Below are 22,829 nucleotides of genomic sequence, written 5' to 3'. Positions count from 1 at the left end.
GACAAGTCTACAGGCACAGAAAGGGTCTTATCAAAGGGTTATTTTTTGGCAACAATCTTTCACTGCGTTGCTGATTTGTACTTTTAAGTGTTTGTGTCATTTTCACACCTTGATGTTTTATGAGCCATTAGATTATCACCAGTAATTAAGTACATGATGATTACCGCACTGCAAATAGTTACCCATTTCAGCATCCCTTTCTGCGGTTTCCAGAATATTACACCTTTGGCAAACCTCTCCACTCAGATAGTAACTCAATGTAAAAAGTATGATCTGAGAAGTCAAATGCATTATTTTGTTGCAGTGTGTTTGTTCTTGGCTGAATTTAATCTTCACCTGTATTTCTCCAGCATGGGGTCTGGTATGGATTCACATGCTCATGAATGGTCCCAGTCAGGCTGGGAATCCTCAGTAAAAGAAAAACAGTTTCACTTTGATATGATGTGGCATTTATAACGCACCTATGCACAGGTGTTTCAGGCACGACAAGGCAAGAGAGGGGAAATGGGGAGGACAATGATCTTACTAGGCCTAGTGACATTCAGATCGCGCACGTGCAGGGGAGTGGGGAGGGGAGAAGTGCCGGTAGGTGGTAGGATGAACAAGTGCAGGACACGGAATCAAGAAACAAGTAGTGCAGCCAACGGGTGGCAAGTGTGAGTGTTAGAAGTGCAGACAACAAGTGTCTAATAAGTGCAGTAGAGGGGACTCTAGGGTTACAGATGCAGACCACAAATGCATGGGATGCCAAGAGGCAGCACAGGTTTTCAGCTGGACAGGCAGGGAGCTGGGCCCGAATTCAGAGTGTTACCAGGTGACCACTGCGTGCATCAGACAGGAGATCAGCAGAGGAGAGGAAGAGATAAGGCAGAAGCAAAGAGGAAGGTCTGGAGGTGCTTCTGGAACCAGAGATAAGTATGTAGAATTACTTATAATAGGTTATTTAGAACACGCTTAATACCCAGAGGTTTCTAAGCTCGGACTCGGGGATCAAAACCATTTTGCTCTGCGTCGTCTTGGTTTCAAGGGAAGCGTGTTGCCCCTGAGCTATCCTCCCGTTGGGTGGTTCTGCTCACGTTTCAGAGAGGCTGAGAGGCTGTCCCAGAAGGAGGCACCAGCCGAAGATAGATCTGCCCCCAACTCGTTGTGACAGACCATCAAGGAGTTGGAGGAGTGAAGTACTTGAGTAGGAAGATATTTTGTTAGAGAGAATTGGAGGTATTGCGGTCCCAGGCCCCAGAAAGCCTTGGGGACGATGCAGAGGGTCTTGAACTTGATCCTGCCCGCCACTGGGAGCCATTGAAGAGATTTTGGTGTTGGAGAGATACAATCCCTGGCCTTGAGGCCAAAGACAAGTCTCAGTCCTGTTCTGGATGAATTGTAGAGAACAGAGAGTAGAGGCAGGTAGATTTAGAAAGAGGCTGTTGCAGTAGTCCAGCCTAGAGCGAGCCGGAGCTCTGGAGACTGAGCTTCTGGGGAAAAGTTAGGAAAGGAAGAATACCTCTGAAGAGGTGCAGCTGGTATTTATTTTTTTACAAACTTTAAGAGCCAATAATACAGGTTTACCTTATACGGTTTACACTTTAGCTTTTGCAATTTTCCTTTCGACTCTTATCTCGGTTGCGAGTAGGCTCCTGGTTTTAACTTTTTATAACACCTAGCCTCGCCCCTCCCCATTCCTTCCTTTAACTTATCCATATAAGACTGAGTTAGAACATCTTTCGTTGATACAGTCCGTTGCACTTACAGGCCGAGTCTGCCTCCCCAATCCTAAATTAGTATCAGAGAATAGGGACTTTGCGAAGTATATAATCTCATGGAATGGCATACAAGTAGTTATTCATGTTGGTAGGATCCATATGCCAGCACTTTCACCTTTTCCATGGCCATCACTCCCCATAGTCTCACACACCACATGGCTACCACCGGCCCTTGCTTGTTCTTCCAGGCCTGAGCTAAGTTGATTCTGGACGCACTCATATGAGTAATGAGGGTGGCCTTACCTCCCGTGCCAGCATAAATTCCCTCCACTGTTTCTCCCAATAGAACTACCGCTGGATCAAGAGGTAGTTCCGCCCCAGTCATTTCCTTAATGTGACTCAGAATTTCTTTCCAGTATGTCTCCACTATTGGGCAGGCCCACCATATGTGAATCGGATCCCCAGTCTGCCCACAGTCCTCCAACATGTCGAGGGGTAGCTCGCATTGATGGAATGCATGCGTTGTGGCGTCATGTACTAACTAAGACATAGTTTGTGTGCAGCTTCTTTAATGGGAACACATCTCGAGCTGTTTCTAGCGCGCTGCCATATTTGGCTCCATGTCTCCCCAGTAATGGGTTTCCCCAGGTCCCGCTCCCATTTCAACATGTACAGTAGGGTTTCCTCCGGGTCTGACCCATCTACCAATTGGTAAAGCCTCGATAACCCCTCTTTTACTGTAAGCTCCAGCACTATTGGGTTTCGACACGCCCCTTCCCATACCTTTGTGTTTGTGATCCAATGCCTAATTTGGGCATATCGAAAGCGCTCACTTTCAGGTATCTGAAACTTGTCTTTGCAACCTTCAAATGTCAATCGTGTCCCTTCCGTGTAGAAATCCCCCAGTGCCAGGAGCTGCCCCTCTCCCCAGTGTAGCCAGAAATTAGGCTACATTCCAGGTGGGAAATCTGGGTTGTGCACATTTGGTGCAAGTGGGCCTCCTCCTACCTTTTATCCTCTTCCCCGTAGTGCTTTATCCCAATACCATAGAGTGGCCTTTGGCGTCTCCAATAGCTTGCCTCCTCTCCTTCTGTTTTTTGGGCAGGAAGCCCAAATTGTCTAGCGGTATGTTTGTCGCCTCCCTTGCCAAGGTCGCCCATCAGTTCTGGTTCTCTCGGAGAGCCCATTGAAGCATTGGTGCCACCTGTGCTGCTCATAAGTACCTACGAACGTCTGGTACCTCTAGCCCCCGAGTGCATGCGGTCGGAATAAGACCTTTCTAGGGACCCTAGGTCTATTCCCTTTCTAAATAAAGGCCAAGACTTCCCTCTGCAGATTTTTAATCGCCGAGCCCGGGATTTGTATTGGGAGTGCTCCCACCACATACAAAACCCTGGGGAGAAGGGACATCTTTACAGCAGCAATGCGCACAAAACAAGACAACTCTCGCATATCCTATTGTTTAAGGTCATCTATCAGCGTTTTTAGCAACCCCAGGATGTTAGCCCCGTAAAGTCTCCCATATGTGGGTGCCAGATTTATCCTCAAGTATACCATGGTCCTCATGGGGGCGTGGCCTGAGCACGCAATGTGAGGATGTGTGGGGACCGTGCTCCCGTCCTGATCCTCAATAGATCCTTGGTAAATACAGCGTAATTATAATATTCAGGAAATAAACAAACGTTCCTTTTGGGGGAACCGATCGGGTGTGTCCGACACCAAGAACGAGTGGAACCGCTGCCTCCAGACCCCCCACCCCCAAGCAAGCTGCCGAAGTCGCGCCCCTCGGACCATCCAAAATGGCGGACGGCGCCGAGACCCAAGATCTCCTGTGACTCGCAGCCCGAAATATCATCCGGAAGCTGAGCGGAGTGGTGGCTGCACACACCAGCGCAGTGCAACTGCTACAGAAGAGTGGAGGACTGCTGCCTTGGAAGCTGGCACCCAAAGTAACGAGCCAGGCGAAGTGAGAGGAAGCGGAGGTGAGACGTGGAGGAAGAGACACGCGGCTGAGCCAGTCTGTGGCACCTCTACGAGGACACCCGAGAGCGGCTGCTTACGCAGCAAACAGGAGCCAGAAGAAACGGGAGAAGACTGCGCTGGGACCGGGAGTGAGCCGCCGGGCCTCGACGCTAACAGCCATCAGTGCACAGTGAGCTGGGGGAGAGCGAGGGGCAGGCCTCCGAGAAGCACACAAACACAGCTCCCTAGTGGCAGACCGGAGCTCTCCAAGCTGGGAGAGAGAGAGCGGCCTGCCCGGCCTTGCATTTGACCTACCACCCCCCACCATAATAATACCTAATAAGAGGGGGGGTGCACTCAGCAAGGGTGCAACACCAGACGAGACACTTTTTGGAACACACGCGAAGGCACTTCGCTATTTGGGCATAAACGGCAACCATCAACATACCACAATGGCTGTGATGCAATGCAAGCCCTAAAGTGCAATCACGGAGAGAGGACCAGCAACCCGAGCGCAACCCTCATAACGGAACTGGGGAGCCAGACCGCGCCTGCAAATTGAGGTGTCTTGGTGACTAGCAAGCGTTAAACTTGATTAAGCTCGCACTACGTGGCCTGAGACACACACAAACTACTTATCCCCAGGGTGGCGCAGACTACACCGGAGGCAGAGGATCACACAGCCCTGGCTAACAGTAAGCTAGCACTCGGTGCCCACCTGGCAGACTCAACAGAACAGAGGCCCAAAAGACTATACGAGAGGTACTATTGCACAAGAGCACAATCTCACGAGCCTCAAACGCTATTCACCCCCGGGACAAACACTAACTATCGCACCATATAACAGCAACAACCTGCTTAGCCAAATCATTTCCTGGCGGACACCGCCCAATGGAGAAACCTACTATAACTCAGGAAAACAGGAAGGTCTTAAACCGGACACACTCTGGGTGGCAATCACAGAAGCACACATACATGCAGAACTGATCCATGAGAGGACTGGTGCGACCTGATAACCCCCACGCGGCCCCGGTCCTCGGGACAAGCGGTGTCCCCTCCTAAAGGAAAGTGCAAAACTAACCTCATGGAATCCTTCGCGGCAGCTCGCCCAAAAGAACAGACAAGAGGCCAAGCTGACCGAACCAACCCAGAGTGCCCCTGAGGGACACACCAAAGAAGAGCAGATACTAGAGGCTATATCGGGACTCCGCACGTTCGACACCAAGATAGAAGTGAACTCGGACGTGCAACTAATGCGTCAAGACATGCGCAACCTTGCAGAACGAGTGACAACCACGGAGTCGGAACAACAAGAGATGTCGGCAGTGCTGAAGGAGGTCCGCCCCAAAGTAGAGGAGCTAGAAAAAGTAAAGAATACTCGCAGAAAGAGCCGAGGACGCTGAAGGGAACAACAGGAAGTAGGCGCTGGCAAACTCTCCCAAGTGTTTGCCGTCGAGAGGGCACACAGAGCACTCCAGAGAAAACCGGCTCATTTCCTCGCCCGATTATAGATCTGATCCTATACTTCCAAGACAGGCAGGTAATATTGCGGCAAACGCGCGAGGAGGGTGCAATCAACAGAGACAATGCAAAAATCACAATCAATCCGGATTGCACCCAGACTGTCCAAAAGGCAAGAAACTCTTTCGTCCCGATCAAGGCCAGATTGCAGCAGCTGAATCTAAAATACATGCTACTCTACCCCTCTAGGCTCAAGATCATATACAAAGGGCGAGCCATCTTTCTAGAGACCCCAACAGCAGCAAACATGTGGCTTGAACACAACAACATGGCCGATGACAGGGAGTCGGTGGCAAGACCGCAACACTGAAACAGCGAGGCCCCACAGGAGCGGCTCACCTACAGCCAATGACCACCTTCGCCGAAACCCTTGCCTTTATGGACGGGCAACTCACCACACTGTCTGACCCGTGCAAAATGACATGACCCCATGAAAAGACTGATGCAGGCCTGTTGCCATCGCATCGCAACCCGCCAAGGATGTCTTAGAAAGACTAAGAGATGGCAGGGGCACCAGAGCACTGCCCACGAGGCGCAACTGCTGGGCGCAGTTGGTTGAGTTCACCAAGTTATTGTTTTAAAAGTTTTAGTCTTTGCCACGACACACATGCAGAAACAATGGACATCGGAGGAGCTGGTCAAGAAAGAACAACACGATGATGGCGGCTGATGTCAGGGTAATGACGTGGAACGTCCGAGGGATGGGCTCCTATGTGCAAAGGAATAGGATCAAATCATATTTGAACAGGAAACATGTTTCCATTGCCCTGCTACAAGAAACGCATCTAACAGCTGAAGACACTGACAAAATGAAGAACTGGTGGGGAGGGCAAGGATTAGGCGCACCCTACTCCACATATGCACGTGGAGTTTACACCTGGATCAACAACACAGTGCCCTTCAGACTACAGTCGAAGGAAGTGGACAAGGAAGGTAGATGCCTGATATTGAAAGGCAGTATTGAACAGCAGGAAGTATGCATCATCAACACCTACCTCCCCAACAACGGCATTCCGGCATACCTATCCAAGATAAGTGCCAAATTGATTTCTTACCGTGAAGGCCTCTTCATATGGGGGATGATTTCAACAGCACAAGTGTTTGCACACTAGACAAATCTAAACCCCTAGCACTACCAACTGCTCCCGCCCAGTCCCCACTTAACAAAGCACTTGAAAACCTAGACCTAACTGAGGTATGGAGAGAACGTCACCCAAACGAAAGGGCATACTCATATTTCTCATCTCCCCACATGCTTTATACAAGGATTGACTACCTGCTTGTAGACAGACAGCACATGCCCCAAATGCAATCAATAAACTACCTAGGGAGATCCATATCAGATCACTCCCCACTCCTCATGGAAGGGAGGGCTCGAGGGCCCAGACTACCCATACCGATGTGGCACATGCCGACAGAAGCCCTCGCAGACGGGACCTTTAAGGAAGACCTCTGAGATAAATTACAGGAATATCTAGACAACAATATAGGCTCCATTGAAGGATGCAATACGATATGGGAAGCACTAAAAGTGGTGACAAGGGGGGGAGATCATCGCCAGTGCGGGGGAATAAGGAAAACCCTATGCAAAGACCTAGAAACCTGCAAAGTGAGAATCACTCAGCTCGCATCTACCGATCTGAAAACAGGGGCGGCAGAAGACGAATTTGTCAGTCAGGAATGACTGTCAAAAGGCATGGGCAAGATTAGCCAAGTTAGACTACATAGGCAGAACCACTAGAGCACACGCAGAAGCCGATACACCAGGCAAGCTCCTATCATGGCTATGCAAAAAAGAACACCCGAAATACCCGATCACTGAAATTAGAGGCCATAATGGCGAGATTTACAAATCACAGCTACACATTTAGTAGATTCTACTCCCTCCTCTATAGTCACACAGCAGGAATACCAAAAAAGGACATCTTAGACACCCTGGAAGAAATGGGCCTCCCGACACTAAACGAAACACAGAGAGCCACCTTAAACGAGGACCTGTCGATAGAGGACATAACTGAGGCAATTAAATCACTCTCCACGAATAAGACCTCGGGCAATGATGGCCTGCCCCCCAAATTTTATAAAGCATACGACACGACATTGGCCCCCATCCTCCTAGAAGTCTTTAGGGAATCCTATGAGAAAGGGACTATGCCTATGAGGGAGACACTGATAGTGCCGATCCCCAAACCTGGGAAGCCGAGAGAAGCATGTGGGTCTTACAGACCACTAGCTATGCTTAACTGCGATATAAAAATACTAACCACTACCCTAGCCCAAAGGCCTTTGAAGGTGATGGGCACATTGGTACATGAAGACCAGAATGGGATCCATACCAGGCCGGAACACGGCAGTAAACCTACGACGCCTACAACACATACTGGCACAAACTAGAGACCTGCGCGAACCATATGCAGTGGTCTCTCTGGATGCCACAAAAGCTTTTGATTCCATATATTGGGAGTGGTTGCTGGAGGTCCTGAAACAATTCGGGCTGCGAACATCCTTCATTAGGTGGATAGAAATATTTTACCAGGCACCGGTAGCTAGAGTCAAGACTGAGAATATGGTGTCGGGATTATGGGACATACAGAGGGGCACCAGACAGGGCTGCCCACTGTCACCTATGTTATACATTCTGGGACTGGAACCGCTGTCTATATTCATGAGGAAACAATTCTATGATGCCGACAATAGAATAGGGGGCGAATACCACATTATTTCGCTATACGCAGATGATATTCTATTATACCTGGGAGACCCCCACCTTAACCTACCCACAATCCTAGAGGTCCTAAAGAACTTCGCCCGGGTGTCCGGGATCTCCTTCAACAAGGAGAAGTCCAGCATATTCCCCTTGGCCAGCCTAGCCGCACTAACCGAAACAGATCTTCAAATGGTGGGAATCCAATGGAAACTCCACACCTTCAGATACCTGCGAATCAACATACGGCACACGCCCTAACAAACACATGGGGGTAACACACAGGTTGCGATACACTGGCTCAAAGTCAATGAAATTCTGGTCAAAGCTACCACCGTCACTGATGGGCAGAGCAGCAATTACTAAAATGATAGTCCTTCCAAGATTCCTCTACTTCTTCACCAACATACATTACCTCATCCCCGTCTCCTCCTTCCGGGTATTAGAAAAATTACTAAGGGAGCTACTGTGGAACAACACCAGACACAAAATATCCCTCGATATATTGACATGACCATACACAACAGGCGGAATCCAGCTCCCAAACGTAAGCAAGTACTACCTAGCTGCACAGCTAAGTCACATGGCCAAATGGATGGCTGATGAACATACTTCGGAAACCAGACTACTCAGGCAACACGTAATCCCGGCTAATTTGAAGGAAATATTATAGGTCCCAGGGGGATGCCTGGGGGAAACCCTGATGTTATTGGAGCTGGGAAAGAAAATATGGGCTAGAGCCCAGAAGCACATTGAAGGGACACACCCCTACTCCGCATATATACCATTCGCGGCAGGGTTATGCAAGGGAAGGGCAGACTTAACCCGAATGAGACAATGGCAGAGACACAGAATTTATATCTGGGGCGACACATATGCAGATGGTACCTTTAGAGAATTTGAGGCAATGATGGCCAACGAAGGCCAACCCAGTGGCCAATTTCTATTGTAAAGAAGAGTCAGGGAAGGTGCCAAACCACAATGGAAAGAGTGGCAGGCGAGCCAGAACCAGACCCACTAATCACACTACTATACAACCTAGGGGAAGGCTAGACACCAACGTCCAGGCTCTACATCCAACTGTCGGACAGACCCAACCCCAAAAGTGAGACCCTGAAATCCAGATGGGAAGCAGACCTAGGAGAAGAAATCGCTGAAAAGGAATGAGAAAGGATCTTGGCACACCCTAGAGAAGTATCCAGAAATGCACGGTTCAGGCTAATCCAATTACAGATCCTTTACAGAACGTACATGACGCCAGAAAGGATAGCCAAGATCAATAAGAACAATGCCCTGCTATGCCCCCCGATGCAACTCCGAGAAGGCGGGAATGATGCATATGTTTTGGGGATGCCCGAAGATTCAAAACTTCTGGTCCAGAGTGGAGCAAGCCTGCAGAGGTGCAGGAGTAACGAGATACAAATGGACCCCGAAAGAATGCCTACTCGGCGCATATCCAAGAATAAGCAAAATACGCCATGTAGTGAAACTTATAGACATGACATGTGTGCTGGCCAAAAGAGCCATAGCCATGATCTGCAAGTCTCCCAAGGGCCCGCACTTTGAGAAATGGTACAGAGAACTAGAACATTGGACAGGGGCCGAAACAAAGGTATGGGGAGTGAGAATAGACAGAGCGGCAGGAGAGGCTAGCCCAACATACGAAGCCTGGAAAGCACTAATACAAGGTATGTTTCACCCGTCAGACTACAAACCCTCCTGAACCACCCTCTGGCCAACAAGACAACGTTGAACTGCACTCACAACTGAACATCCAACGACAACACCCCCTGAACTATTAAACCTGGTACTCCTCCGCCAGTTTGATACCTGGAGAACTTTTAATGTTGTGGCAAGAAGACTAGTTGTTTAACTTGTTTGAGTTTGTATTCTCCCTCTTCCCCTACCCCTTAGTGACAATGAGCTTGCTAACCAATTACTGTGCAAATGTAGATGAAGAAAATGTCAATAAATGACTTTAAAAATAAAATAAAGTATACCATGGTCCTCTCTTCCCATTTTAATGGGTTGCACCTCCCCCATTCCAGTATCTGCTCTGGTTCTTCAGTGACATTGAGTGCCTTAAACTTAGAGTAATTGACGTGGAACCCTGAAACCTTTGCGAACCTGTCCAACAACGTAATTAACCTTCGGAGAGACCATGCTGTATCTTTTAGAAATAGTAAAAGATCTGCATAGAGGGCTATTTTCTGGGTGCCACTGACCCCTACTGATACCCCATGAATCCCTTGTTCTGCTCGGACCGCATATGCCAATGACTCCATGACCATGGCAAAAATAAGCAACGACAGTAGGCATCCCTGTCGAGTGCCCTTGCGGATCGGGATACTGTCTGTGAGCTGCCTATTAACCATCAGTCTGGTGGTTGGATTCCCATAGTTAGCTAGGACCATGCGAGAAAAAACAAGCCCACATCCAAATGTCCCAGGGTCAATTGTAGAAAGTTCAGTCCAAGCTGTCGGAAGCCCTGGTAGCATTCAGAGCCAACACAGACATGCGTTGTCCTGACCTCCGTCCCCATTCAATAGTGTTTATAGCTCTACAAATGTTGTAATATGTGTGGCATCCCTTTACAAAACCAGCTTGGTTCGGCTGAATTATCGACGGGAGCACCCTCGCTAACCGTTGTGCTAAAATCGTTGAGTACAACTTTGCGTCCCGATTCAGCAATGAAATGGGGCGATAGCTCGCACAGTCTGATGGGTCCTTACCTGGTTTTAGTAGGAGCACTGTGGTGGCAGGCCCCATATCCTCAGAGATCCGCCCCGAATTCTGTATGTGATTTCTGTCAAGGGGCCCACTAAGACGGTCTTAAACGTCTTGTAATAAACATTACCGAACCCGTTAGGGCCCAGAGACTTGTTTCCCCTTCAGTGTTTTTTTGGCATTTCCCACCTCTCCCCCGAAATCAGGGCCTCAAGCACCTGCCTGTCCGGTTCTGAAATCTGCAGTAATTCCACTTTCCCCAAGAATGCCACCTGTGCTTCCCTATCTGTTGTTTCTTGCCAGGTGACGCATATAATATGAGTGCATGATTTCGGTTATTTCCCCCAATTCAAACTTCAAATCACCCGTCCCGCCAGCCCCCCAGTTTGGGGATTTTTCCTTCCTCTATTTAGTCACTATGGAACCGATTGGCTATATCCCCTATTATGTAATACGTTTGTCTAGTCTGGAGAAAGAGCTGCGCCGATTTATCCGCTAGATGTACCTTCAGGGCAGCCCTGGCTCTCGAGTTCCCGCCAGGCCTTCTGTGACCCTTTTTCTCTATGTTGTGCCTCCGCAACACCTACATCTGCCTCCAATTCCTGCCTCAATCTTTCTTTTCCTTTCAATAGATTTGCAGTTGTTAGGCAAAGTTTGTATGCAGTACCCTCTGGGAACACTTCAAACAACTCTGACTACAGGTATAGGAAACCCAACCTTTGGTATAAGCTTGTACTACAGTTTTGGTAGCGTGTTGAGTAGCCAGGCTTATCTCAAGAGGGGCCAATGTGAGCTGTAGTGGAGTTACACAGATTTACAATTACAAGTATTCAAATAAACTTACACTCAAGGTTTCTTGAATAAACAATGCTTAATGTATTTATCAGTCAGTTAGAATAAGCCTTCTTCAGAAGGGAACAATATAATAGTAACACTCAAATACACTCATGAAACACACACTCTTAATATCTGTAAATCGATGGCTACCCTTTTGGGTTGGCCCACAGACACTACCTACACCCTCAGATGACCTAAATCGCTAGGGTGCTGGGGACATTAATATATCACTGTTGCATTTAGAATCATATAGTAATAAGTCAAAGGAAAAGATTATTTAGAACAAACAAGAGACCACAAATATTCTTAAGCAGGCAAATACTTTCAGATCCCCTCAATAAGAGTCATTCAGTGGAAGAGGCTAATCCAAAGTCGATAGGCGAAAGTCTATGTATGCTGAAGCACTTCTTTGTAGGTAAGTAGAAAGTCTTTGCACAATGTTTTAGAAGTCTTTGAAGAAAAGAAGTATCAAATGTAGGGCCACAAGCTGATTAGACTTGTGAGTAGTAGAAGAAGCAAGCAACTCTACAGTAAGAGGTAATTTCTCTCAGACTTTTTACAGTACCTTTAAAATGAAGAAAAGATGCAGTAGATGACTCCTGTTCCTGTGCAGCTCTGCAGATCCCAATGTTACTGGGCCTCAGTCATGGGGACAAGAGGGAGGACGTCTGGGGACTCCTGCACTGTACTCAGACGGTCAAAACTCGCAACTGGCAAACTTCACTTTCAGTGGCTGTTCAGTGTTTCAGCTCCTCGTGTCTACCGCAAATAGCAACACTGCGGTTCCTGACTGTCGAGATGGACTTTCCTTGATTCTGGGGTCCTGCACTCTGTTGAGGGGGCTCGGGATCGGTCAGTCCTGCTTCCTGGGAGTCCGAAGGATCTTCCTGGAGCTCTTGGCCAGCTTAAAAGCAACACACACAATCTGGTGTTCCTCTCCCTGGCTATACAGTTTCCAGCAGCAACTCTGTGGAAAGTCAACCAGTTCAGAGATGGATGTCCAGGTGGCTTACTTTGGAGTTGATCGGTCCCACCAACTCAAGGGGAGAAGTTGTCCTTGCAGTGGCTTCTTTGGCAATGTGAACTTGATGTTTCGGCACTGCAGCAGGGCTTCACCAGGCAGACCAACGGTCCAGGAGTTGCAGCAGGTGTCCTCTTCAAGTTGTTCTTCGGTTCCTTCGTCCAGTGGTCAACTCTGCCTTCCAAGCCAAAAGACTCACCTTTTATTCAGTTCTCTCCCTTTCATTCCAGCCCAGCTGTCACTCACCCAGCAGGGTGGCTGTCCTTGCCGGACAGTCAGCCAGCCAATCATCACAAACTCCATTTGGGTCTCGTAGGAGATTAAGCACAGAGTTTCGGGCACCTCCCTCACTTCGTGCCTACCCCAGACACCCTGGAGCCAGAGGCAGGCTTCACCCGTGAATCCCGCCAAAGGCAAAGCGAACAATGGGACCAAACCTGGTTTGGCACACAGAGTAAATCTCAAGGACCTTTCCACAAAGAAATGGTGAAAAAAGAAGACCGGGCCATTTTGACAAAAATGGCACCCGTGGGTGCTTTACTGCAGCTGCTAACGCAGCCCGCAGTAAATACACACCATGATAGTTAAAACGAAACCACTGCCACCAGCCATTCAATGAGAAAAGGGTAACATAAGAATGTTAGACAAAGACAAAGGGGATACTAGGTAACTCCCCCAGCACCCTATTGTAAGATGGTGTGTGCTGGGTCTAGAAAGTTACAAATGTAAGTAAAGTCAATTTCACTTTATTGCTCTTGGAAACAGTAGTTTAACCAACAGAAGGTAGTTAAACCTTTGGGAAATCTGAAACCCGGTGGCATGTTCACTTTAAAGTAGTTTCTCAAAGTGGATTCTATGTTTAGGGCCTGATCCTTTAGGGTCAATTTGTTTAATCGCCATGGTTTGCAGACGTGTGAGAGCAGAATCACCGGGTCTACCCCGAGGGAGATGGGCGCATGGTCTGACAAATAACTCACCCCTATTTCCAACACTGTGATCTGTGAGACCAGAGTATCCGAAATCAGAATCCTGTCGATCCGCAAGAAACCCCTATGTGCTGCCGAATAATGGGTGTATGATTTATTCTCTGGGTGGAAAAACTGCCATGTCTCCATTAGGTGTAATTCCCTAAGAAAGCGGGCCAGAGCTTGTCTACATTGTCATTTGGGGTAGCCGGAAGAGTCTTATCCATTGGAGCGCCCATTACGCAATTAAAGTCCCCTCACCCCCATTAGGACCTGACCCCTTCACCATTCTGCAAGTTTGGCTAATAACCCCATCGGGAACCAATCCTGATTTTCGTTAGGGACATGACTTCCTCTTGACCAGTGAATTTAGCCCTTGTACATTCAATGACACAAATGTGAGATCAGCCATGTCCAAAATCCTGTGAGCCCTCCCGCCCCCCCAACATCCCTTAATCTCATCCCATCCTCTGTGTATAACTCTTGCCTTGTGCACTCCCTCAGTCTTACTGCGACTCCCCCCAATCCCTCCCTTCTCCCCAACATAAAACATCCCCTGTTAACTCAACCATAATTTGCACCATAGCTATACCACAGTGAATCACTGGGCCTTGTAACACACCCGGTAAATAAAGGGTTTGAATCCCCACCCCCTTTCCTTGTGATCTGCCCCACCTTCACGCCTGGTATTTGGTCACTTCCTCATTATTAGGGACAGGTCCACCTTGCTGCGGTCACCCCCACACCAGCAGTTTCTACCTTACTTTCAAGACAGAGTATTATCAGTGATTGGACTACAGTCACAGATTCTCTCCCCCTTTTATGGTACGCTCATGTGGGATCCGAGAAGGTCTTAGTCTCTCTGCTGCGTCCTTTTGGGCGAGGTCGCCCCAGCCTCCATTTCTCCTTCTCTGGCCTAGTCTCCTCCCCCGGGCTCCTTTTCGAGGTTCCTTCCTGGTCACCGCCTCCAGCATCATCCTCCTCTCTCATAAGGTCCTCCATTTCTTCCTCTTTCGAAATTGTGTACCGCTGACCCTTCCATTCAAATTGAAGCCCATATTGGAACATCCACCGATACTGTACTTCCTTGGATCTCAACAAGTCTGTGGTGACCCTCGGGCGGTTCCTCTTCAGAAAAGTAGATTGGCTAAATCCTGATAAAGCAGGAGGGACGCCACCTAAAAGCGTATTGGTTCCTTTTTACGGGCAGTCCGCATTATATCATCTTTGAGTTGGAATAGGTGAACCCTGGTCAATAAGTCTGGTGTCAGGTTTTTGTTGAGTTGGTATGAGGAATATACCCTGTGCGTCCGATCCAATACGATTTCTCTCTCATTTTCCGGACCCAAGATGTGTCGGAATAAGCTCACCACATGTGTGTTGCAGGTCCTAGTCTGGTATAGATTTTGGGATCCCCCGGATACGTATATTGTTAGGCCTCGACCTGTTTTCGGCGTCCTCTTGCTTACACTGCACTCGGTCCATCTGCTGTTCCAACGCCTGTACTCTTAGCCAGCTCGTCGTGTTCATGTCCTTGTTCTGCTACTCTGATCTCCACTTTGTCGACCCCTTTTTTCAATCAGCAGGACATTTCTGTTCAGGTCTGTAATTGACTTGGCTACATCGGAGGCACTTTCTTTGATATCTTTTTTTAATTCCTGTAGCATCGCCGTCAAGTTTGATTTCCTAATCGGTGGATCCTCTATCTCATGAATGCCTTCGTGAGGGGGTGAGTGTATTTGGGCAGCCGTTTGCTGCTGGCTGCCTTTTTGTACTCTTGTGACTTGCATTAGGGCTTTTATGTCCACTGAGGCAGGACCTTTTTGTTTTGCTGTTTCTTTAGCCATTCTTTCTTTTTCCATGGGGATTTGATTCTCCCTCAGCCCCAGAATCGTTGTTAAACTATGTGACACTCACCGTGCCAGTCATGACCACCCAGCAGCCTTAACTTTCAGTGCCCGGGGTTTGGTCCAAGACCACCTGCTGGTTTCGGGTGCCTGGGCTGTCACAATCCAGCCAGGCCTCACAGGTTCTCTTCCACTCGCCCCGCCCCCTTTGACCTGGAGAGGGGAGGATCCGAGCCTTCGATGTATCCGCTGGGGGCCTGGAACCATGAGGTTGCACCTCTTCAACAAGCTTTCAGGCAGTCAGCCCTCAGAGCTTCCCTTTGGGCATTCCAATGTGAAGGTGATGCAGGTTGTGGGGTGACCTTTAGAAGTTTACTGGGGCAATTCCTCCATATCAGGGCACTACTGGGTTCACCCAGACCTCAAGACTGTTGTTGTTGTCCTCCCCTAGTGCTTCCTTCCATTAGTGGGCCCGTGGGTATAAGTGGCCTGGGTTTATTGCCTCATTTCATTGTCCTGTTACCTTCTATGCATTAGTAATCTGTCATATTGTGCCTGCCCTCCTCTCCCAGGCCATCTATCCAGTTTCCATATTTCTATTTTCAGAGCCACCCCTGTGGCCAACACCGGCTGCCAGTGCTTCTCCACCTGGCCTTTGCCTTCTCCATATTGCTGTGCGCTTCGTTTGTGGACTTGGCGCGTTGCTATATGAGCCGTGGTTTACACAGACTTCTTCCTGTTTGATTACAGCCACGGCATGCCTCCCGGACCGGAGGCATGTCAATGTTCCCCCACGGCCCGCCTGCCTCTGCTTTATCAGTCTCACCGGCAGCCTCCAGGGACTCCTCGTTGCCACCTCCAGGCAGCCGCACACGCTCTCCACTCCTCCCCTGATCTCCAGCAGTTTCAGCCGCCAGGCTCGTCACTCCTCAGCCGTACCCCACTCTCCACTCTTTCCAACCTCCTACCTGAGAGGAGGAGGGGGGGCCTGACCGCACAGGCCTCTCGACTGGGCTTACACTGGACCACCTCCACTATTCTTCTTCGCACCGCCCACTGCAGGTCCCTATTGGTTTACGAGCCTTCCTTTTCAGGCAAGAGCACTCAGATCCAGCGCTGGTTCACCATTGCGGCTTGGTCTTGCGGCTTGACTGCCATCTTGTCGCAAAGCCGCACAGTGTTCTGTCAGCTCTAACTTCATCCACAGCTCTTCGCTGCAGCTGCTCCATCTCCCAGCAGGTGCTCTGGGCATTCCCTCATGCACCCCACTTAAGTTGGCCTGCTGTTTATTAAGTGGGGATTAGGCCACAGGGCAGGGACGGGGTTAGGAGCTCACCGAGGTTGCATTTGTCAGCTTCCTCGGCTCGCCACGCCACGCCCCCTTCCGTAGTTTGACTTCTTAGAGATGTCAAGAGATGTGAGGAGAGGGAGTCGAAGATGACCCTGAGGTTCTTAACCTCACTGGTAGGAGCAGGAAGAGGGTCCAGAGTGGGCGGCCAGAGTGAGAGCAAAGGAAGGTGCTGGTGAGTTGATGAGGAGGATCTCCGTCTTACAGGCATTAAGGCAGAGATCATTGGCGGCACACCGCTCCTGGATTGTGAACAGACAATCCGGGATGATAGAAGAAGAAGAAGAAGAAGAGGCGGCTGAGGGAGGCCTGGAAGCGAGCAGAGTGCCATCCGCTTAGCACTGAAAGTTGAAGCACAGAGCAGCTATGGGGTGGGTGAGAGGTGGCAGGTATTGGTTGAACAGCCAAGGAGAAAGATTAGACCCCTGGGGAACACTACAGGTAGAGAAGAGAGATAGAGCGAAAGGACCCTAGTTGCACCTGGGAGGGTCGGACAGAGAGAGAAAGCAGGTCAGCCAGGCCAGGCCAGGGCCTGATCATTGATAGCCAAGTTAACACAGAGGTGATTGAGCAGGATGGCATGGTTGACCGTATGAAAAGCAGAAGAAAGATTGAGGAGAATGAGGACAGAAGGAAGGTTAGAGAGCAGATGTTGAGAGCAGTTTGTGCTTCTCCAGCATGGGGTCTGGCATGGATTCACATGCTCATGAATATTCCCTGTTGTCAGGCTGGGAATCCTCGGTAAAGAAAAAAATCAGTTTCAGTTTCGTTTCTGAACGGTCTTTCTACTAGTAACCAATCACTGGTCTCTGGGGCAGACTGCCCCCAGCCAATGATTGCCCTCTACCTAAGCCCCTCCTCTGGCAGCCATTTTCAGATTTTTACTGCACGTTCAAGTTTTGGGAGTCCTCGTGCTATAGCTCTCGAGCTTTTACTACGTTTTGTGATTTTTCGAAGAGTTTACTCTTATTTTTTTCGGTCAATCGAGCCTCAAGCTCCACCGATTCTACTTCCGATCAACTGGGAACCGTTTCAGAAATTTCTACGCCCCTGAAGGGTGAATTTTTGTCGAGTTTCCGCTTCTTGGAGGATTCCGGAAGACCTTGAGGCCTACCACACGTGGACATGGCCCAGGAAAAAGGAAACACAACGCCTGGATCCAAGCTGTTCAGGAACTGCCCTGGATGCGGATTGCAGAATGTCTTCAAAGAATATGAGCACTCTCTGTGCTTCTACTGCCTTCACGACGACAAATCACACGTGGAGAAGGACTGTGCGTTTCGTAAGAATATGTTAGAACGGACAATGAAGGATCGTCGCGTTCGACTCACCAACTGGCTGCAGGGGAAAATCCCAGCAGCAGGTGATAAGAAGTCTGAGCGGTCTTCTAAGACCTTTGAGGACTCTCCGGCCCAACAAAATGCAAAGCACCGCGGGCACCGGGAGCGCCGATGGTTCGGGCTCCTTGGCTGCCAGGCAGGGCGCAATGTCACCGACGCCATCAACCACGAGCCAACGCCCTGGCTCGGTGAAGAGAAAGTCAGAAAACCCGGGTAAGCTTCGGGAGAAGCCCCGGTCGATCCCGACGGCGACAGCCAAGGGAGATCGAGGCAGCGACCCTCCCCCTAAGGTGAAGGCCTCAGGTGCGCCCAAAGTCGAAGGCCCTAATTCACCTGGCTAAAGCCTCGATCGAAGGAGTCGTGGTGGCCCTGGTGAAGCCTGTGGAGGCTACCTTTCACAACCACTAGCTCCTTTGGAAGCTCCAACCCTAGTCCCTGCACATATGCACACACATCAAAAAACCCCACCGGGTCACATAGGCTCCATGGGCACTGTTTGGGGGCTCATGCCAGTTCAGGTATCAGTACTGGGAAACATAGTTGGGTGCAGGCATGACGCAGCTGGCGCCACATCCATTTTCCAATGGACAATGTTGAGTGTTAATCACTTCCTGTCTCCCCCAACATGGAGGACTGCACACACAGCATTAGATACTGCAGACTAGCTATTGGATTTGTCTGGAAGGCTTTGGGGGTGGTCGGGTGTGGCCAGGTATATTAACCACACCCAGACCAGTTCTCCTTGCTTCGCGTTACTCTGATTGTCAGCGTGACGTTCACCGGTACCAGCTCCTTCATGTAGAAGAAGAAAACATTATTCAAGGACCAGGTCATTGTTTAGCTTACCTGCGGATTTTGCCGACGAACGCTCCTGCATCTGCAAGTCTCCAAGTCCAGCTCCAGTCAGTAAAAAGTCACCGCACTGCAACCTGTGGAAGAAACAAAGAACAGTAAGTGCCCCACACATACCAAGCAGCGCGCACCAAGCCAGAAACTCTGCGCACATGCAAATCTGCACTTAAAAAACTATTAAACCCATTACCAATAAGAAGAGCAGCAGAAAGACCGAGAATCGGCTCGCAAGGAAGGAAAGCATAGAAAATCACACGCAAAGAGAAGGAAAGCACAGTAGCATACCGCAAGGAACAATCTCATTCAAAGGAGGACAACGTTACAGAAAAACAAAGCAGCCAAGGAACAGCGTATTCAGTGCAGAAGTATGCATTGTAACATTGGCATAGCATTTACAATAATTGAACAGAAAAAGCAGCATGCACAGCACAAAAGCACGTATTGAGACTGTGGCAAAGACTAGGTGTGAGCACCGCCACGTTGCCAGAAACAGACCACGCCGCAGCAGTTCTGGGCGGGAGTCGAGGCAACAACCAGTGAGGTAACTGGTCTTCGACACGAGCCCCTGCTCGAAGAAGAGGCAGGATGGAGAGCGCCCTTATTCTATAAAGAAGGTGAGCGTAGTCCCAAAGGTTTGGGGTCACAGGGAGGGTGTTGGGGATCTTGTTACACTCCTCCATAACCTCAGTGTTCCTATCACAGGGGATGTTCCCGTGCAGCATTTGCAGTCCTAGGAGGCCCCTGTCCAGACCCTCGAGAGGTTCCAGGTGCTCCTCCAGAGCTATGGTGAGCGTAACACTACCCCAGTCCAGAAGACCCCTTGATACCCCGGGTGGAGAAAGAGGTGGGGGCACGGTAGCCATAACGGACACAGATACCACCTCTGAAGATGAGCTGGCTGGCGTCGCAAAGATCCTGGACAAGAGGTTCCAGGAAGTCCGGGCCTACGGGATGGATCCCGACGAGGCGGACGTAGAAAGCAACGGTGTAGCAGATTCCGCCCCGGTGTGCCTTAGAGCCCAGCCGTCCCCGGATTCGGTGGTCTCTGCAGCAGCCAAGAAGAAATCGGCAGGGGCGACGGGATCAGCTTCCACTTCCCCACCAGACGGCGAGGGGAAGAAGCTGGACGCCATGGGGCGACGAGTCATCTCATAGGTGGCGATGACCAACAAAGCGGCTAACGCCCTCGCGATTGTGGCGCGCTAAGACAGGGAGCTGTGGTTCAAGATCTCTCCCCTCCTGGACTTCCTCCCAGACAACAAAAGGGCGGAAGCCCTTGAAATCCTGCAGGAAGGCGAGGTGGCTTTCGCCAGATGGGCAACGGCCTATTCCATCACCGGCTCGGTTGGCTCAAGGCCACCGATTTCCGTCAGGACGTGCAGACCAGGGTACTGGACTTGTCCTTTGACGGGAACAGCCTGTTCGGCAAGGCAGTGTATGAGTCACTGCATGCCATCAAGGCGGACACCGAACTTGGTGAAATCCCCCTTGGTACCATCGCAAAATGCCCTGTTCCTGGGAGCCAGACTCGACAGAGTGGCTCGATTGGCTTTGCCGTCGGAGGAAAGGACGAAGGCCATCCTGGGCAAGGTACAATGGCTGTTGACCATGGACATGGCCAGGGTGAGGTCCACAAGTCCCTACTCGGCATGATGTCATCGTGCATCTACCTTGTGCGCCTATGCAGGTTGCGGATGCAACCACTGCAGGAGTTCCTCAGCGCCCGTTGGATGCAAGTGCGGGCAGCTTTGAAGACAGGATCTCGCTCAACGAGACTTTCCGCCAAGCAATCCGGTGGTGGGGCACCCATGTGCATCTAGTGGCGGGCATGGACTTCCAGACGCCGGCACATCAGGAAACGGTGACAACTGACGCCTCCCTGGTAGGATGGGGAGCGCACACCGGAGATCTCCACGCAAGAGGCCTTTGGCTCCCGGAGGAGAGGTCACTACACATCAACGTCCTGGAGCTCCGAGCCGTCTTCTGGACCCTCAGGTCGTTCCTCCCGTCCCTCAAGGGTAAGGTGATAAGGGTCTTCACCGACAACATCACCACAATGTTCTACATCAGGAAGCAGGGGGGCACCAGTACCCCAGCCCTATCCAAGGAAGCGCAGGATCTGTGGCACTGGGTCGTTGCCCAAGGGATGTTCCTGGTACCCTTGCATCTGGCAAGAATAAAGAACACCATTCCCGACATCTCAGCAGGGAGCTGCGCTCGTGCCACGAGTGGGAGCTTAGGCAGGATCAAGTGTATTTCCTTTCCCGACGATGGGGTAATCCCCAGATCGACCTATTCGTGACGGAGACGAACGCCAAGTGCCAGAGGTTCGCCAGCAGGTTTCACCAGCCGGGGAGCATGGGCAATGCCTTCTCATTCCCCTGGGGCGGCCCGTTCCTGTATGCGTTCCCTCCGTTGTTGCTGCTGCGCCTCATCAGTCAACTCAGACGGTCCCGGTGCAGGATGATCCTCGTCGCACCGGCGTGGCCGAGGCAGATCTGGTTCCCGGACCGTCTGGACATGGCAGCGTCCCCCCCCCCTCCCGGTCAAACTACCGATGGATGCGGACCTTCTCGCCAGGGAAGTGGGCGCCATCCTCCATCACGACCCAGGATTGCTGAACCTGCAGGCCTGGCTCCTGCATCACTAGAGTTCGGAGGGTACGATATCCCGGCGGACTGCAAGGAGGTGCTTGCAAAGGCCAGGGCATCCTCGACTCTCAAGTGCTATGGACACAAATGGAAGCCGCCTGGTCCCGTGCACAGAAGATTAACCCTCTGTGGATTACGGCCCCTCAAGTGCTGCCGTAATTGCTATCACTGGTCAAGGCGGGGCTGGCACATACCTCCATCAAGATCCATCTGGCGGCTATCTCCCGCTACACCAGAATCGGGCGGTCATCTCTGTGGTCTCATTGCCTGGTGAAGGAGTTCATGAAAGGACTGTTCCGATTGTTCCCGCCGGTGAATGCTCCGCCACAGGCGTGGTAGCTCAACGTGGTGCTGACCAGGCTCATGGGGCCGCCATTAGAGCTTTTGCATTCGGCACCGTTGAAGTTCCTGTCTGTTTATTTATTTATTGTGCGCACCAGACCTTGGGGTAGCAGGGCGCATGAGACAAGGACATTTACAGCTTGGTTACAGACATTACAGGTTACAGAACATGAAAGTAAACAAGATATTCTTGTCTCCACAGGGTGGGACAAGTACAAGTGCAGACGATACGCAGCCAAGCAGTCAACTTATAACTAGCATTTACATAATGGCAGGTCAGTCTATATCCGGTGCAATACATGTGGAGGTACGTGGGGCGAGTGCCGGTTATATAGCATTTTCGGTGAGCCATTTTATTGTGTTCATTCTGAATTTGTTGAACGTTGGGTCAGATCTAAGTGCCTGAGGTAGGGAGTTCCACAGTAGAGCTGCCTTGACTGGGAAGCTGGATCCTCCGATAGTGGTTAGTTTGAATCTGGGCACTAGGAGGGAATTAGGGCTGACTGTTCTTGTGAGTCTAGTAGGATTAAGGTAGTGGGGTGCTTTGTTATTTAAGCATTTGTGGATGAGGGATGCAGATTTAAGGTTGATTTTTTTTTTTGTATTTATTTATTTATTTATTTTTTTTCTTGGGTGGAAAGCCATTTGTGTTTCTTATTTCAGAAATATGTGCTCTTCTAGGGATACTTAGGGCCGCTCTAAGTGCATTGTTTTGGAGCACTTGTATTCTGTTGATTATTTGTTTGGTTGTCCCTATGAAGAGGGAGTTACAATAGACTAGTTTTGATAAGGTGAGGGCTCTGGCTAGGATAAAACAGCTGTCATCTGATAAGAATTGTTTCCCAGCTCGTATTAATTTACATGTATAGGCCGTGGATGAGGCCAGTGAGTTCACCCGTTTGGTAAAAGATTGTCGAGTCAAGGTAAAAACCTAGAGTTTTTACTTCTCTGGCGACCTTAATAGTGTTCTCATCGATGCTGAATGCTGAGTAATTTCGGTTGAGTTTAGAGA

The 22,829-nt window shown here is 50.0% G+C and overlaps 1 protein-coding gene across 1 annotated transcript in view; it reads left to right on the top strand.

Moving 5' to 3' along the window:
* Positions 1-22,829, top strand: part of REXO1 (RNA exonuclease 1 homolog) — a 1,041,135-nt gene that overhangs the window by 930,832 nt on the left and 87,474 nt on the right. The gene's annotated exons all lie outside the window — the stretch shown is intronic.

The sequence above is a fragment of the Ambystoma mexicanum genome, chromosome 1p (genome assembly GCF_040938575.1).
Source record: "Ambystoma mexicanum isolate Mex_15411 chromosome 1p, UKY_AmexF1_1, whole genome shotgun sequence".
NCBI lineage: Eukaryota > Metazoa > Chordata > Amphibia > Caudata > Ambystomatidae > Ambystoma > Ambystoma mexicanum.
Note: the sequence above shows the minus strand (reverse complement) of the source record. Positions and strands in the feature narration are given on the sequence as shown.